The sequence below is a fragment of the Bufo gargarizans genome, chromosome 1 (assembly GCF_014858855.1).
Source record: "Bufo gargarizans isolate SCDJY-AF-19 chromosome 1, ASM1485885v1, whole genome shotgun sequence".
NCBI classification, from domain to species: domain Eukaryota; kingdom Metazoa; phylum Chordata; class Amphibia; order Anura; family Bufonidae; genus Bufo; species Bufo gargarizans.
Genome location: NC_058080.1, coordinates 93535849 through 93552522, shown reverse-complemented (window position 1 = coordinate 93552522; position 16674 = coordinate 93535849).

Below are 16674 nucleotides of genomic sequence, written 5' to 3'. Positions count from 1 at the left end.
AATGGGGTTCGGGTTCGGGACGAAGTTCGGATCGGGTTCGATTCCCGAACCCGAACATTTCCGGGAAGTTCGGCCGAACTTTTCGAACCCGAACATCCAGGTGTCCGCTCAACTGTAATGACGAATATTAGCCAAAATATTTGTAAAATATTGTGAATTCTAATATTGCCCCTGCCGCTCATCACTGATAGCCTCCTCTCCTGCTTTCGGATCACAATCACTCATGGAAATCGCTGATCAAACACTGACTGTGAGAAAGTGGCCTAAGGGAACATTAACACAATAGTTTTTTAATTGCGGTCACACAGATGTTTTTATTTTTTACCAGAACTATTGAAGTCTATGGGATTTTTTAACTGGTTTTGAATAACGACCATGTCCTATTATGTCTGTTTTCATGGATCGACAGCTCCCATGCAATTCAAGGGGGGCATTTTAATGGCCAATTTTCAGAAAGTCATCCGTGGGAAAATAGCCATTAAAAATGGACCATTTTGCCATTTTTTAACAACAAAATATAGCCTGAAGTCTTAGGGGTTGTTAACATCACATTTTTGTCCCATATTTAACATACCCATTGGGAAAAAAGCAGGATGCAAAAGTGTAGTTCAATCCAACAAAGTTCAGCAAAACGAAGTATACATTAATAGATGTGGTTTTTACTTTTTTTGTACAATGGAAACCTATGGTGAAAATGCCCCTGTATTGAGTTCATCTAAGGAATCCAAACACAAATGGTGCAGGCACAATAATCTGGTGCAGAATAACCCTTTTGTAATGTATCTGCCCCATTGGTTTTCCTTATTTTTTTTTAACTTTATAATTCAGAGAGACAGCAAACTTTTGCGTTGCTATAATAAAAACACCTTTTTTCCTTCTCAGGGGATTTTTTTCTGATATTACATTATTATTAATGTAATTTCCTGTTTCACACATCCTGCCCTATGTTAAAAATGCCTATTCTTGCGGTACACTGGAAAGGAAATACAGATGTGGACAACTTTTTTGCTGGTCCACATCCTGTGGACTTCCAGAAGAACAGGGTCACCAATCACTTCCCTTAGTGTTGTGTCAACAAGCGGCACGTGACCCAGCAGTGAAGTGCCGCCTGGAGACACTTTACCACTGAGGCCAGTCATTGGCTGTCACATGCATTTGAAAGTTTACAAGTTCAAAAGACCATTGAAGGGGATCAGAGTCCCAGGGGGCCAAAATTGCGGAGCAGGAGACAGGGACCTTTTGGCATAGTTTGTCCATTAAAGTGAATTTAGTCTCACTTTAGTATAAAACATAACTACACTTTTGGGTTAGTTTTCAGAATAAGCTGCAGAGTGTAAGGAAAAATACTATATCTGGACATAATATGACTTGTGTTTTGCATTTTTACCAGTTTTCCCTTTGCAGGTTCCATCTCTAATTGTCAGTTCTCCCTATATAGTGGAGACTAACTGACATGATGTCTCCTATAGGCTGGACATGGAGAAAATATGAAATTCAGCTTTCTCAGTTAATCAAAAGCAGCAGAACCATATAGGACATTACGGAGAAGAATTGTATCGATGTGACTGACACACGTGTGAGATAGAAAATGTCGTTTTAGCTACAGCATTGTCTGTATATTTCTATGGGCTGCATGTCTGCATGTGTCTCTTTGCAGCTCTTTCCTCCTCCTTTTTTTCTTCCTCTCTATCTTCTATGGACAGCATGAAAAATTATTCCTTAAAGGAATGTGTCCTGAAAATGACCTGCTGTTTAAATCACTTTTTTATGCTTAACATATTTTTAAATACTTTTGATGATGTTATTTTTAATTTTCCATGTCACTTTTTTATATTTAAAAGAAAACCCCAAATCCTGCTTTTTTTGCACTGGTCACTATGTCTAATAATTAGCGTCACTTCTAGTACAGGTAACTTTACTGCAGTTACCTCATTCTAATCCTGCCTGTAACAATATCACCTCTGTGTATAGATAAGACAGGATCCTCCATTTACAATAGGTGATTGTCAAAACTTATCTATACCTTCCTTGTACAATGACTTCTGCACAGGTCACAGAGCATGCCTATAAAACTTTACCATAGAAGTCAATGAGGTCCCCTCCTGTCCATTGTGTCTATGGCCCATGTGGCCCCCCCCTAATAAAGTTCACGGAAAAAAAAAAAAAGTACAATCAGAAAAAAAAAAATATTAGAAAAAAGGATGTGTGTTACTATCTAGTTTTAACTAGCAGATAACATTTTTGGTTACATTCCATCTTAAGAGACCAAATGAATCTAACATCAAATTCCCAGTGAGTAAAGAGTTTGGAGAGGTGGAAGCGGAGGAAAAAGGTCTTATAAATGGAAACAAACTGAGTCCCCCTATCAGACACCACATCAGAGGGAATACCATGCAGCTTCACAATGTCAACAAACACTTGTGCAAGAGTTTTAGCATTAGGTAGCCCTGGTAATGCTATAAAGTGCAACATTTTACTGAAGCAATCAACAGCCACCAGAATCACAGTTTTTCCTGAGGAATTTGGCAAATCTGTGATAAAGTCAATGGACAAATGAGTCGAAGGTCTGGAAGGGATGGACAGCGGAAGTAGAGATCCTGAAGGCCGAGTATGTGTCACCTTAGCACGTGCACAAGTACTACAGGCTGACACATAGCCCTCCACACATTTACGCAACCCTGGCCACCAGAATCTACGAGAGATGAGATCGACCGTGGATCTGCTCTCAGGGTGTCCTGTAAGAACAGTACAGTGATGTTCCTTGAATACCTTGTGTCGTAATTCCGAAGGAACAAACAACTTTCCCGGAGGGCAAGAATCAGGTGCATCTCCCTGGGCCTCCAACACCTCTGCTTCAAGGTCGGGCTAAAGGGCATATATTACTACCCTTTCAGACAAGATAGGACCAGGATCTTCTGAATCACCCCCCAGGAAAGCTACACTACAAGGCATCCGCATTGATGTTCTTAATCCCAGGGCGATAGGTAACAATGAAATAAATCTGGTAAAAAACTACGATTATCTGGCCTGCCTTGGGTTCAGATGTTTTGCCGACTCCAGGTAAGCCAGATTTTTGTGATCAGTAATTACTGTAATAGGATGCATCGCTCCTTCCAACCAATGACACCATTCCTCAAAAGCCAACTTAATGGGCAGCAATTCTCTATTGCCTACATCATAATTTATTTCAGAAGCCGAGAGTTTCTTTGAGAAGAATGCACATGCCATTTATTAGGTGAAGGACCTTGTGACAAGACTGCTCCTACCCCTATATCGGATACGTCAACCTCCACAATAAATGGTTGTGACATATCCGGCTGCACCAGTATAGTAGCAGAAGCAAAACACTTCTTTACTGATGAAAAGGCTTGTAATGCCGCATCAGACCAAACTGAGACATCCAAACCTTTCCTAGTCATGTCCATTAAAGGTTTAACCACAGTCGAGTAGTTCAAAATAAATTTACTGTAGTAGTTGGTGAACCCAAAAAATCGCATAAGCACTTTAAGATTTTCGGGTCAATCCCAGTCCACCACAGAATGGACCTTTTCAGGATCCATACGAAAACCTGAAGATGAGAGTAGGTAACCCAGGAATTTAACTTCCCGAACTGCAAATACACACTCCATCTTAGCATACAATTTATTCTCTCTTAGGATCTTTAACACTTGTCTCACGTGATCCTGATGAGTTTCCATGTCTGGACAATAAATAAGGATATCATCCAGATACACCACAACAAACATGCCCACCAGGTGATGAAAAATCTCATTAATGAAATGTTGAAAAACGGCAGGAGCATTGGTCAACCCAAAAGGCATGACCAAATACTCAGAATGATCTTCAAGGGTATTAAAGGCCATCTTCCATTCGTCCACCTCCTTGATTCTTACCAGATTATATGCCCCCCTCAAATCCAACTTAGAGAAAACTATGGCACCGACAATCTGATTGAAAAAAATCCAGGATGCAAGGAAGGGTATAAGGATAGTAATGCAATTAAGCTCATTGAAGTCCAAACATGGCCTAAGACTTCTGTGCTTTTTCTTAACAAAAAAGAACCCTGCATCCACTGGGGATTTGTATGGTCTATTATGACCTTTAGCCAAACTCTCGGTGATATATTCTCGCGTGGCTACTCTTTCGGGTTCAGAAAGATGATACAACTGAGACTGGGGCAACCTAGCTCTGGGAATAAGTGTCACGGACGGTGTACAGGAAACAAGACAATGCAACATGCATATAATGTCATGGACGGTGTACAGGAAACAAGACAATACAACATGCATATATGACTCACTGGATCCAAAGCTAAGGAACCAAAAGGGAGACCCCTGCACAAGACCTGGCACTTTCCCTGGCTGCTCAGTCTATGCAAAAATCCCAAAGGTGGATGGTTGCATATCCACGTACCTTGACTATATAACACCTGAACACCCTACAATAGTGAGGGGACACGACCACCGGCTCCCTACATCAGACACGGAGGGAGTCAGGGTCACCTGGGATCCAGCAAACAGAAAATAACAGATAAATGTACAGCACTTAACTTAGTAGCAGACTGGGAAATAGGATCAGCATGCACACACACTCCAGGAAGAAGTATAAGCCACCCAGTAATGCATCATGGGGAGGAATTTAAAGGGAAGCAATCAGTCCAACAACATGACAGATGAGAGAGGCTAACGAGATGAGGAACTGAACACCACAACAAAGAAAACTCAAGGAGGAGGTTCTGAAAGGCTTCTGTCAGAGCTTCTCAGCTGTCTGGTTGTGACTACAAGGTTGACAGGGCAATAATACTCCCGATGTGGAGATAGCTCCTGGTATCCACTTTCAGAGAATACTGTACATCGGAAAAAATCTGAAATAAACAAAGGTATAACTTTAGTGGTTACAACAGAAAGTGATGTGCTAAGACCGTTGTCTATGCAATAATCACTCCAATCAAGAATCTGTCTTGCTTGCCAATCGATGGTAGGATGATGTTTGCTTAACCATGGTAACACTAGCACCAAGGGAGCAGGCCGACCCTCCAGCACAAAACACAAAATAGATTCTTGATGAAAATCACCCACCATTAATTGAATGTTCTGCACCATTTTCGTGTTAGTGGAGTGGAATCAATTGTAAACACTGAATTATTTTTGTCCAATGCAGTTGTTGTCAACCCATGCATAAAAAAAAAACGAACTGACCATCAACTAGGTTAACCCCTCCCCCACTGTCAATAAATACTTCAATCCCCACAGTTTTGGAGTCCTGAGCCACCTTTGCAGGCAGGAGAAATTGGGTACTTCCGGCAAAAGACAAAAGTAATTTCTCAGATCCCCCACCCATGCCACCAAGAGTGAGATGAGAACTAAACATAATTTTTTTCTTTTTCACCTTGACGTTTAATATAAGGACATACGTTAATAAAATCTACCCTTTTTCCACAGAAAAATCAGAGTCTCATCTTAAGCCTAAAAGTTCTTATTGCCAGGTCCAGGGGTAGCTCCCCCCAGCTGAATTGGCTCATCACCAGACATGTGCTCAAGTGTCTCTTTAACCAAAGTGTCAGAAGAGGCCGCCACCTTATATGATAGTACGTCCTGAGTGTGAGGAACCTTAGATCTCTCCCTCAAACATCTATCAATACATAAAGCAAGGGACATAGCCGCCTCCAATGACTGGATATTTGTGAAACGCCAATGCGTCTTTAAGGCTCTCAGATAGTCCTTGACAGAATTGACTACAGAGAGCTGGATCATTCCACTCTGTATCAGTAGCCCATCACCTAAATTCAGAGCAATAGGTCTCCGCAGAAAGCCCTCCCTGCCATAAACCATGTAAATTTGTCTCGATTTGGGTCATCATAGATAAGGCCTAGAGCTCATCTACCGAACGGAGGGACTGTGATCCAGGCGGCAATGAAAAAGCCCAAGACTAAGCATCACCTTTTAGCAAAGAAATGAAGCCCCTGGAGTTGTCCGACCAATGCAGAAATAGTATCCATTGCCACACTGATACAAACAAAATTGTGTTTTTTTGGGGGGCGGTTAATAATGTCATGAATAATGGGGAGGGACACCAGAATGACAACAGAATGGAGAAGACAAAGAACTAGGCCTCAAGGCTAAGGAGAGGGGAAAGGTCACGTCCTGTCAGTATGTATATGTATAGACCCTGAAAATACATACTCCGGGACCTAAACCCTAGGAGCCCTGAGATGCCCTAGAGGTAGTGACATAGAATGAGACTACTGGTTCTTTACCAGGTGAATGAACCAGCATCTCCCTGAGGCCTAGTAACAACAAGCACAAGGGAACCAGCAAATACAAAAAGCAGTACAACTTATTCAATAGAAAATGGATGAGCAGGAACACAGGTAAGGTCCACACACCAACTCTTCCAAATCCAAGCAGAGAATATCAACCACATGAATTGAAGTGTGAGACCAAACTAAATAGGGTAGCAATATTGACCACAAGCTTTACCTGACAAGAGGTGTGGTCATTACCAATGAACAGTGAGACTTAAGAGACTGTTAGTTAACCTCACGTGCAGTCAGTCTCTCAGATCTTCTTTTTTAACAAATATCTTTTTATTAGATTTTCACATAAAGAAAATATGCGACAATTGTAGCATTACAATGTACAGAAAAAGAGGTGTTACAAATCAGATTAGCAATAATGCACATGTAACATCGATTCGATTATAAAGAGTCACTTGTACAATATAGGAGATCACATAATAGCGTAAATATTTTATAGGTTTGGTAGATGGTATTAATCTGCTTGGTTCGTATGGGTTAACACTGTTTACATATCACAGTAAGAATTATATTCCCATTGAAAAGCCACCATTCAAGTGACGGTAGTAGTGACAAATTAAAGTAACATCTGGAGGAATAATGAGACCTCCATGGAACGAACACTTTGAACGTAACAAGAAAAACACATAAGCTGTTCCCAGGTTCGAAAAACTGGTAAGTTGTAAAAAAGTGTTGTGTAGCTTTTAAATTTGTAGATTTAGACTACATAAGTGACCATTACAAATCTCAATTGGGAAAGGTACTCATTTTAATCCATCTTAAGTTAAATACTAAAAAGGGGATTGTAGCAGGAGGTGGAAATGTGTAGTACGCGAGTTGTGAAAACTATGTTTTCCTATATTCAATCCATGGTTTCCATAATCTAAGGAATTTGGAGTGCGAGCGGTTGGCCCAGCTGCTAAGTTCTTCCATGAGATAAAGTTGGTCAACCTTGATCTTCCACTGAGAAATGGTGGGAGGGTCCGGGTCCAGCCAACGCAGAGGTATCAGTGACCTAGCTGCTTGAACTAGCCATGTGGCTAGATCAAAGGCTTTAGGGGACCAACTTTTTCCTGTAAGCCATAAAAGTACTGAAGTAGGGGTGAGCTTTAGGGAGAAGCTGCAAATATTATTTATTTCAGTTTCAATATTTGACCAAAAATCAGTTAGTTTAGGGCATGACCACATTATGTGACCCAGGGTACCTACACCCTGAAGGCATTGCCAACATGCGTCTGTCATGGACAGACCCATCTTACAGAGTTTGCTAGGGTCGTTATACCACCGAACCATTGTTTTGTATGAGTGTTCTTGGATTTATACGCATCTAGAGAAACCGTGTGATCTTAGATGAATTTGTTCTATTTCTTTTGCATTTAGTGATACTCCCAGATCTTTCTCCCACTGAGCAATATAGTCTGGCTTGTTCTGTTTTCGTAAATGGAGCAGGTTCCTGTAAATATTAGAAATTGCGTGTCTAAGAGTCTCTCGTTCTTGTACTATTTTTTCAAACCAAGTTAGTTCCTTGGCAATCTTGCATTTATCATGCAATTTAGAACACGTATCCTTAAACACTTTCAAATCTAAAAAATTGTCTTGCTTTATATGAAGGGAACCTATTGCTTCCCTCGCTGCTGTTGTGTTAGCGCTAACCATTAATTCCCCAAGAGTTATATCTTTAAATGAGTTCCAGAAATCTGGTGGGTTAGTGATGTTAGGGTAGACTAGAAAAGGGCCTAGTGGAGAAGGAAGAAAACTTGGGGGATCAGAGAGCAGTTGTGTGTGTTTGGAAATAGTACTGAAGGTTGAAAATATCCCCTTGGTCAGTCCATCAATCGGGTGTGCAGATTTTTTTATACCCCACAGACTTGCTATTTGGCATTTGGTCAGGGATAGGAGTTCCATGTCGGAACCTAATATTCTGAATTTTGGGATGCACAATTGCAACCATCTTTTTAGTTGGATTGCTTTGTAATAGGTCTGAGCATCTGGTAGACCCATACCACCTTGTGATCTGTCTCTAATTAATTTGTCGTACGCTAAGCGTGACTTCTTCCCCTTCCAGAGGAAAGAGGAGAATAATGAACGCGTAGTAGCAAAAAGGATTGCGGCAGGTGGATGGGGACCATTTGAAGGAGATACAGCAACTTAGGCATAATATATGTCTGGAGAAGGTTTTTTCTACCTAGCCATGACACGAAGGGAAGAGGTGACGAACTCAGCTGGTCTTTAATTTTGTTTAGTAAAGGAGTGTAGTTCCTGGAGTAAAGGGATTTTGCGTCATTTGTTAGGAAAATGCCAAGATACTTGATTTTTTCTTGTTGCCATACAAATGGGTAAGAGGAGCGTTGGGACTTGGGATGATGGGATGGAAATATTAAGTGCTTCGGACTTAGAGTAATTAATTTTAAAATTTAATAGCGTTCCAAATTGTTCAAATAGGGTCATAAGTGGTGGGAATGCTTGGATGGGGTTTGTGATTAGGAGTAGAAGGTCATCCGCAAAAGCGGCACATTTATGTTCTTCCAGGTTGGTTTTCATTCCTTTGATCAGTGGGTTGTCTCTTATCGCCTGCAATAAAGTCTCCATAGTGATAATGAAAAGAGTGGGGGACAACGGACAACCTTGGCGAGTGCCATTGCTTATGTTAAATGGGTTTGATAAAGTGCCGTTGACCCTCACTCTTGCACTAGGATGATGGTAGAGAGACATGATTGCAGCAACAAAGAGGGGGGGTATACCGAATCTGAGAAGGGCTCTTTGCATATATGACCAGTCGACGCGGTCAAATGCCTTCTCGGCATCAGTGCTGAGAAGGATGAGAGGACATTTCCTAGACTTAAAAAGAAGTAAAATGGGCACTCATATATCTAGATCACAAGGTAGGCAAAGCGACTCAAATATTAGTTTATTAATAGCGATAAGTTGAACAAATTTATATGAGCAATAATAATGTACCCTAAATAGAACTTATTTCCCGAAATCAGCATAAAATGGTAAAACTTATAAAATTGATAAAATAAATATTACAACTGTCCACTGTTATAGCTGATAAAAGATCCAAGTGTCCACTTGGACACTTGGATCTTTTATCAGCTATAACAGTGGACAGTTGTAATATTTATTTTATCAATTTTATAAGTTTTACCATTTTATGCTGATTTCGGGAAATAAGTTCTATTTAGGGTACATTATTATTGCTCATATAAATTTGTTCAACTTATCGCTATTAATAAACTAATATTTGAGTCGCTTTGCCTACCTTGTGATCTAGATATATGAGTGCCCATTTTACTTCTTTTTAATACTATTGTTCTTGGTGATTGGGTACAACATCTATTTTGGTGCACCTTGCCATTCCAAACCAGAGGTGAGCCGTCCTTTATCGCTTTATTACTATTTCCTAGACTTAGCCAACTTGATCGCGTGTAGGACTCTGCAAGAGTGAAAATTCCCCTCTCTTCCCCTAACAAATCCAGCTTGGTCCTGGTGAATTATTTTTGGAACTATTTTATTAAGTTGATTTGCTAGGATCTTCGCCCATACCTTAACGTCTAAATTGAGGAGAGAGATTGGTCTATAGCTACCGCACTCTGTTTCTTTTTTGCCCTCTTTCGCTATAACTGTTATGGTAGCTTCTAGAGTTTGTTTTGGAGGGCGAGTTCCCGACATAAGTGCCTGACACCATGCTGTCATATGAGGGAGAAGAACCGGGAGCAATTTTTTATAGTATCCAGCAGGTAGTCCATCTGGACCCGGGGCTTTTCCATCAGTGAGTGATTTGACAATGTCTGTGAGTTCGTCCGCGGTTATAGGAGCTAACAGAGATAGACTATCTTCTTCTGAAATGTTAGGAAGATTAAGCTTGGAGAGAAAAGCATCAATTTTTTGCAGCTATATATCTGTTTGTAAGTTTGAGGGGATGTTGTATAGTTGACTATAAAAGTGGCTGAATTCAGTAGCAATTACCCTCGTGTCATAGACCAGGTTGCCCGAGTACATTTTAATGCATTTAATAAACTGGGCATCTTTCCTTTTCTTGATTAGGTGGGATGTTAGTTTGCTCCCCCTGTCCCCGTGTGCGTAATGTTTGAATTGTGCATACTGGTATGCCTTGGCACATCTAATATTGAGCAACTCTTTTAGTTTATTGCGAAGAGAGATTAGGTCCTCATTCATGATCTTTGCTTTGGAATGTTTCTGTATAGATTCTAGAGCCGCAATTTGTGATAAAAGAGAATTTAACATTTTTTGTCTGTCTTTTTTGATCTTAGTACCAAGGGCTATTAGTTCTCCCCTAATGAAAGCTTTGTGTGCCTCCCAAACTATGGTCTGAGAGGTGTCGGACGCTTTGTTTTCTTGAAAATAAAGGGCCAATTTTTTGGATAGATCTGACAGAGACCGATCCGAGTCTAGCAAAGTCTCATTCAGCCTCCATGTCCATTACCTCGCTGGAAGGGAGGAAAAGGACATGCACGCTGAGACTGGTGCGTGATCTGAAATTGTGATGGAACCAATTTCTGCTTTTTCAAGGGTGTTCAAATGAGCGTCCGAGATGAATATGTAATCTATTCTTTGGAAAGAATGATGGACTTGTGAGAAGTAGGAGTAATCTTTAGTTGAGGCATTGAGGGTTCTCCATGTATCTATTAAGTGGGTCTTGGTTAGAAGTTTTTGAATGCTTCCAAGAGTTTTTTGAGCTAGAGCTGATACACCTTTGGAAGTATCCAAACTTGGATTGAGGGATACATTCAGGTCCCCTCCTACTAACAGTAGCCCTTCCGCAAACGTTTGAAATTTTTCAATTGTGGTTTTGAGCCACTTATGTTGATTTTTATTTGGTGCGTAGATGCTTGCTAGAGATATTAAGGTGTGACCTATCTTCCCCTTGACAAAAATATAACGTCCCTCAAGATCTGAGAGCGTTAAGATGTGTTCAAAGGGTATGTGTTTAGCTATTACTATGCTGACTCCTCTGGCTTCTTTTTTATAAGTAGAGTGAAACCATTTGTCATATCGTATATGTGGTAATTTAGGTATTCTGTCCGATTTTAAATGGGTCTCTTGAAGAAAGCAAATGTCTGAATTACTCCTCTTCAAGAGAGCAAGTACCTGAGACCTCTTTCGAGGTGAGTTCAAGCCTCTGACGTTAAAGGTAGTTGTAGTTACAGATGCCATGGTGTTGAGATTTGTAAGGTAGTGTAGTCATCTGGGTAAAAATTCCCCGGGAACAGCCTGTAGTAAACCATACATAAAAGAAACAATAACACAGTCATTAAATTTTGACTTATTAACAAAAATAGGTCCATTAGATGTTGTTCTTAAAGCCAGTTTTAAGAAGGACCTAGGTCTTCTACATGATAGGATGGGCCTAGTACTCTGGCCGCTTTCATACATGTAGAGGGGGTCTGAGAATGGCTTGGATAAATAAAAGTGTTCCAAAGTTATTACCACATAAAATGACACATGTCCGTAAGGTGAAAAATGGCAGGGTCCTGAAGGGGTTAATGGTTGGAGAGAACTTGTTTCTGAAATGCATCAGGCTTGTTTAGATGTTCTTTTGCAAATGTCTGATGCTAAATTTTGTGCTAAGAACGCAGGAGATGTTTTCTTCTGATGACTATTCCATGAAGACCATATTTGTGCAGGTGTCTCTAAACAGTAGAACAATGTACCACAACTCCACAGTCTGCTAAATCTTCCTTAAGGTCTTTTGCATTCAAGCTTGGGTTCTGATTTTCCTTTCTAGCAATCCTACGAGCAGTCCTTTTCTTGGTTTTCCAGTACTTCTCTTGACCTCCACTATTCCAGTTAACTGCCATTTCTTAATTACATTTCTTTTTTTAACAAATCTCTTTTTATTGAGAAAATATAATAGGTTGATAAACCATAAATGTTATCATTTTTTGAGACACCATGATAATTAACATACAAAGTATAATAATGTCGAGGTGGAATGGGGAGAAACAATAGGAAAAAAAGGGTGAAGGGGGTGAAGAGAGAGTATGGAGAAGGATATTGGACGACAGAGAACAACGGGAGGGAGGGAAGGAGGGGAAAGGTAAAAATGTACAACATTTTTGACTCCATATAATATTGACCACTTAAGGACCACAGGTTTATACCCCCCTAGTGAGGAGGCCCTTTTTTACAAATCGGCACTCCACAACTTTAGCGGTTAATTGCTCGGTCATGCAACTTACCACCCAAATGAATTTTACCTCCTTTTCTTCTCACTAATAGAGCTTTCATTTGGTGGTATTTCATTGCTGCTGACATTTTAACTTTTTTTGTTATTAATCAAAATTTAACGATTTTTTTGCAAAAAAATGTCATTTTTCACTTTCAGTTGTAAAATTTTGCAAAAAAAACGACATCCATATATAAATTTTTCGCAAAATTTATTGTTCTACATGTCTTTGATTAAAAAAAAATGTTTGGGTAAAAAAAAAATGGTTTGGGTAAAAGTTATAGCGTTTACAAACTATGGTACAAAAATGTGAATTTCCGCTTTTTGAAGCAGCTCTGACTTTCTGAGCACCTGTCATGTTTCCTGAGGTTCTACAATGACCAAACAGTAGAAAAAACCCACAAATGACCCCATTTTGGAAAGTAGACACCCTGAGGTATTCGCTGATGGGCATAGTGAGTTCATAGAACTTTTTGTTTTTTGTCACAAGTTAGCGGAAAATGATGATTTATTATTATTATTTTTTTTTTCTTACAAAGTCTCATATTCCACTAACTTGTGACAAAAAATAAAAACTTCCATGAACTCACTATGCCCATCACGAAATACCTTGGGGTGTCTTCTTTCCAAAATGGGGTCACTTGTGGGGTAGTTATACTGCCCTGGCAATTTAGGGGCCCAAATGTGTGAGAAGAACTTTGCAATCGAAATGTGTAAAAAATGACCGGTGAAATCCGAAAGGTGCTCTTTGGAATGTGTGCCCCTTTGCCCACCTAGGCTGCAAAAAAGTGTCACACATCTGGTATCGCCGTACTCAGGAGAAGTTGGGGAATGTGTTTTGGGGTGTCATTTTACATATACCCATGCTGGGTGAGAGAAATATCTTGGCAAAAGACAACTTTTCCCATTTTTTTATACACAGTTGGCATTTGACCAAGATATTTATATTACCCAGCATGGGTATATGTAAAATGACACCCCAAAACACATTGCCCAACTTCTCCTGAGTACGGCGATACCAGATGTGTGACACTTTTTTGCAGCCTAGGTGGGCAAAGGGGCCCACATTCCAAAGAACACCTTTAGGATTTCACCGGCCATTTTTTACAGATTTTGATTTCAAACTACTTCGCACACATTAGGGCCCCTAAATTGCCAGGGCAGTATAACTACCCCACAAGTGACCCCATTTTGGAAAGAAGACACCCCAAGGTATTCTGTGAGGGGCATGGCGAGTTCCTGGAATTTTTTTTTTTTTGTCACAAGTTAGTGGAATATGAGACTTTGTAAGGGAAAAAAATAAATAAAAATAAATCATCATTTTCCGCTAACTTGTGACAAAAAATAAAAAATTCTAGGAACTCGCCATGCTCCTCACGGAATACCTTGGGGTGTCTTCTTTCCAAAATGGGGTCACTTGTGGGGTAGTTATACTGCCCTGGCAATTTAGGGGCCCAAATGTGTGGTAAGTAGTTTGAAATCAAAATGTGTAAAAAAGGACCTGTGAAATCTGAAAGGTGCTCTTTGGAATGTGGGCCCCTTTGCCCACCTAGGCGGCAAAAAAGTGACACACATCTGGTATCGCCGTACTCAGGAGAAGTTGGGGAATGTGTTTTGGGGTGTCATTTTACATATACCCATGCTGGGTGAGAGAAATATCTCGGCAAAAGACAACTTTTCCCATTTTTTTATACAAAGTTGGCATTTGACCAAGATATTTTTCTCACCCAGCATGGGTATATGTAAAATGACACCCCAAAACACATTCCCCAACTTCTCCTGAGTACGGCGATACCACATGTGTGACACTTTTTTGCAGCCTAGATGCGCAAAGCGGCCCAAATTCCTTTTAGGAGGGCATTTTTAGACATTTGGATCCCAGACTTCTTCTCACGCTTTCGGGCCCCTAACATGCCAGGGCAGTATAAATACCCCACATGTGACCCCATTTTGGAAAGAAGACACCCCAAGGTATTCCGTGAGGGGCATGGCGAGTTCCTCGAATTTTTTTTTTGGGCACAAGTTAGCGGAAATTGATTTTTTTTTGTATTTTCTCACAGAGTCTCCCTTTCTGCTAACTTGGGACAAAAATTTCAATCTTTCATGGACTCAATATGCCCCTCACGGAATACCTTGGGGTGTCTTCTTTCCAAAATGGGGTCACATGTGGGGTACTTATACTGCCCTGGCATTTTAGGGGCCCTACAGCGTCAGAAGAAGTCTGGAATATAAATGTCTAAAAAAATTTACGCATTTGGATTCCGTGAGGGGTATGGTGAGTTCATGTGAGATTTTATTTTTTGACACAAGTTAGTGGAATATGAGACTTTGTAAGAAAAAACAAAAACAAACAAAAAATTTCCGCTAACTTGTGCCAAAAAAATGTCTACATGGAGCCTTACAGGGGGTGATCAATGACAGGGGGGTGATCAGGGAATCTATATGGGGTGATCACCCCCCTGTCATTGATCACACCCCTGTCATTGATCACCCCCCTGTAAGGCTCCATTCAGACATCCGTATGATTTTTTACGGATCCACGGATACATGGATCGGATCCGCAAAACACATGCGGACGTCTGAATGGAGCCTTACAGGGGGGTGATCAATGACAGAGGGGTGATCACCCATATAGACTCCCTGATCACCTTCGTCATTGATCACCCCCCTGTAAGGCTCCATTCAGACGTCCGTATGATTTTTTACGGATCCACGGATACATGGATCGGATCTGCAAAACACATGCGGACATCTGAATGGAGCCTTACAGGGGGGTGATCAATGACAGAGGGGTGATCACCCATATAGACTCCCTGATCACCTTCGTCATTGATCACCCCCCTGTAAGGCTCCATTCAGACGTCCGTATGATTTTTTACGGATCCACGGATACATGGATCGGATCCGCAAAACACATGCGGACGTCTGAATGGAGCCTTACAGGGGGGTGATCAATGACAGAGGGGTGATCACCCATATAGACTCCCTGATCACCTTCGTCATTGATCACCCCCCTGTAAGGCTCCATTCAGACGTCCGTATGATTTTTTACGGATCCACGGATCGGATCCGCAAAACACATGCGGACGTCTGAATGGAGCCTTACAGGGGGGTGATCAATGACAGGGGGTGATCAGGGAGTGTATATGGGGTGATCACCCCCCTGTCACTGATCACCCCCCTGTAAGGCTCCATTCAGACGTCCGTATGTGTTTTGCGGATCCGATCCATGTATCCGTGGATCCGTAAAAATCATACGGACGTCTGAATGGAGCCTTACAGGGGGGTGATCAATGACAGGGGGGTGATCAATGACAGGGGGTGATCAGGAAGTCTATATGGGTGATCACCCCTCTGTCATTGATCACCCCCCTGTAAGGCTCCATTCAGACGTCTGTATGTGTTTTGCGGATCCGATCCATGTATCCGTAAAAATCATATGGACGTCTGAATGGAGCCTTACAGGGGGGTGATCAATGACGGAGGTGATCACGGAGTCTATATGGGTGATCACTCCTCTGTAATTGATCACACCCCTGTAAGGCTCCATTCAGACGTCCGCATGTGTTTTGCGGATCCGATCCATGTATCAGTGGATCCGTAAAAATCATACGGACGTCTGAATGGAGCCTTACAGGGGGGTGATCAATGACAGGGGGGTGATCAATGACAGGGGGGGTGATCAGGGAGTCTATATGGGCTGATCAGTGGTTTATAAAGGGTTAATAAGTGACAGGGGGGGGGTGTAGTGTAGTGTAGTGGTGTTTGGTGCTACTTTAGTGAGCTGCCTGAGTCCTCTGGTGGTCGATCCTAACAAAAGGGACCACCAGAGGACCAGGTAGCAGGTATATTAGACGCTGTTATCAAAACAGCGTCTAATATGCCTGTTAGGGGTTAAAAAAATCACATCTCCAGCCTGCCAGCGAGCGATCGCCGCTGGCAGGCTGGAGATCCACTCGCTTACCTCCCGTTCCTGTGAACGCGCGCGTCTGCGTGCGCGCGTTCACAGGAAATCTCGGCTCACGCGAGATGACGCCTATTGGCGTTAGCGTAGCCTGGGAGAGCCGCCGCGATGACGCCTTTCGGCGTTAGCGTAGCGCTAAGTGGTTAAGACAACTCTGCTGTCAGTCTTACATACAAATGTATAGAGGTTATGAACATATCTGGTACAAACCACAATGATAGAAGC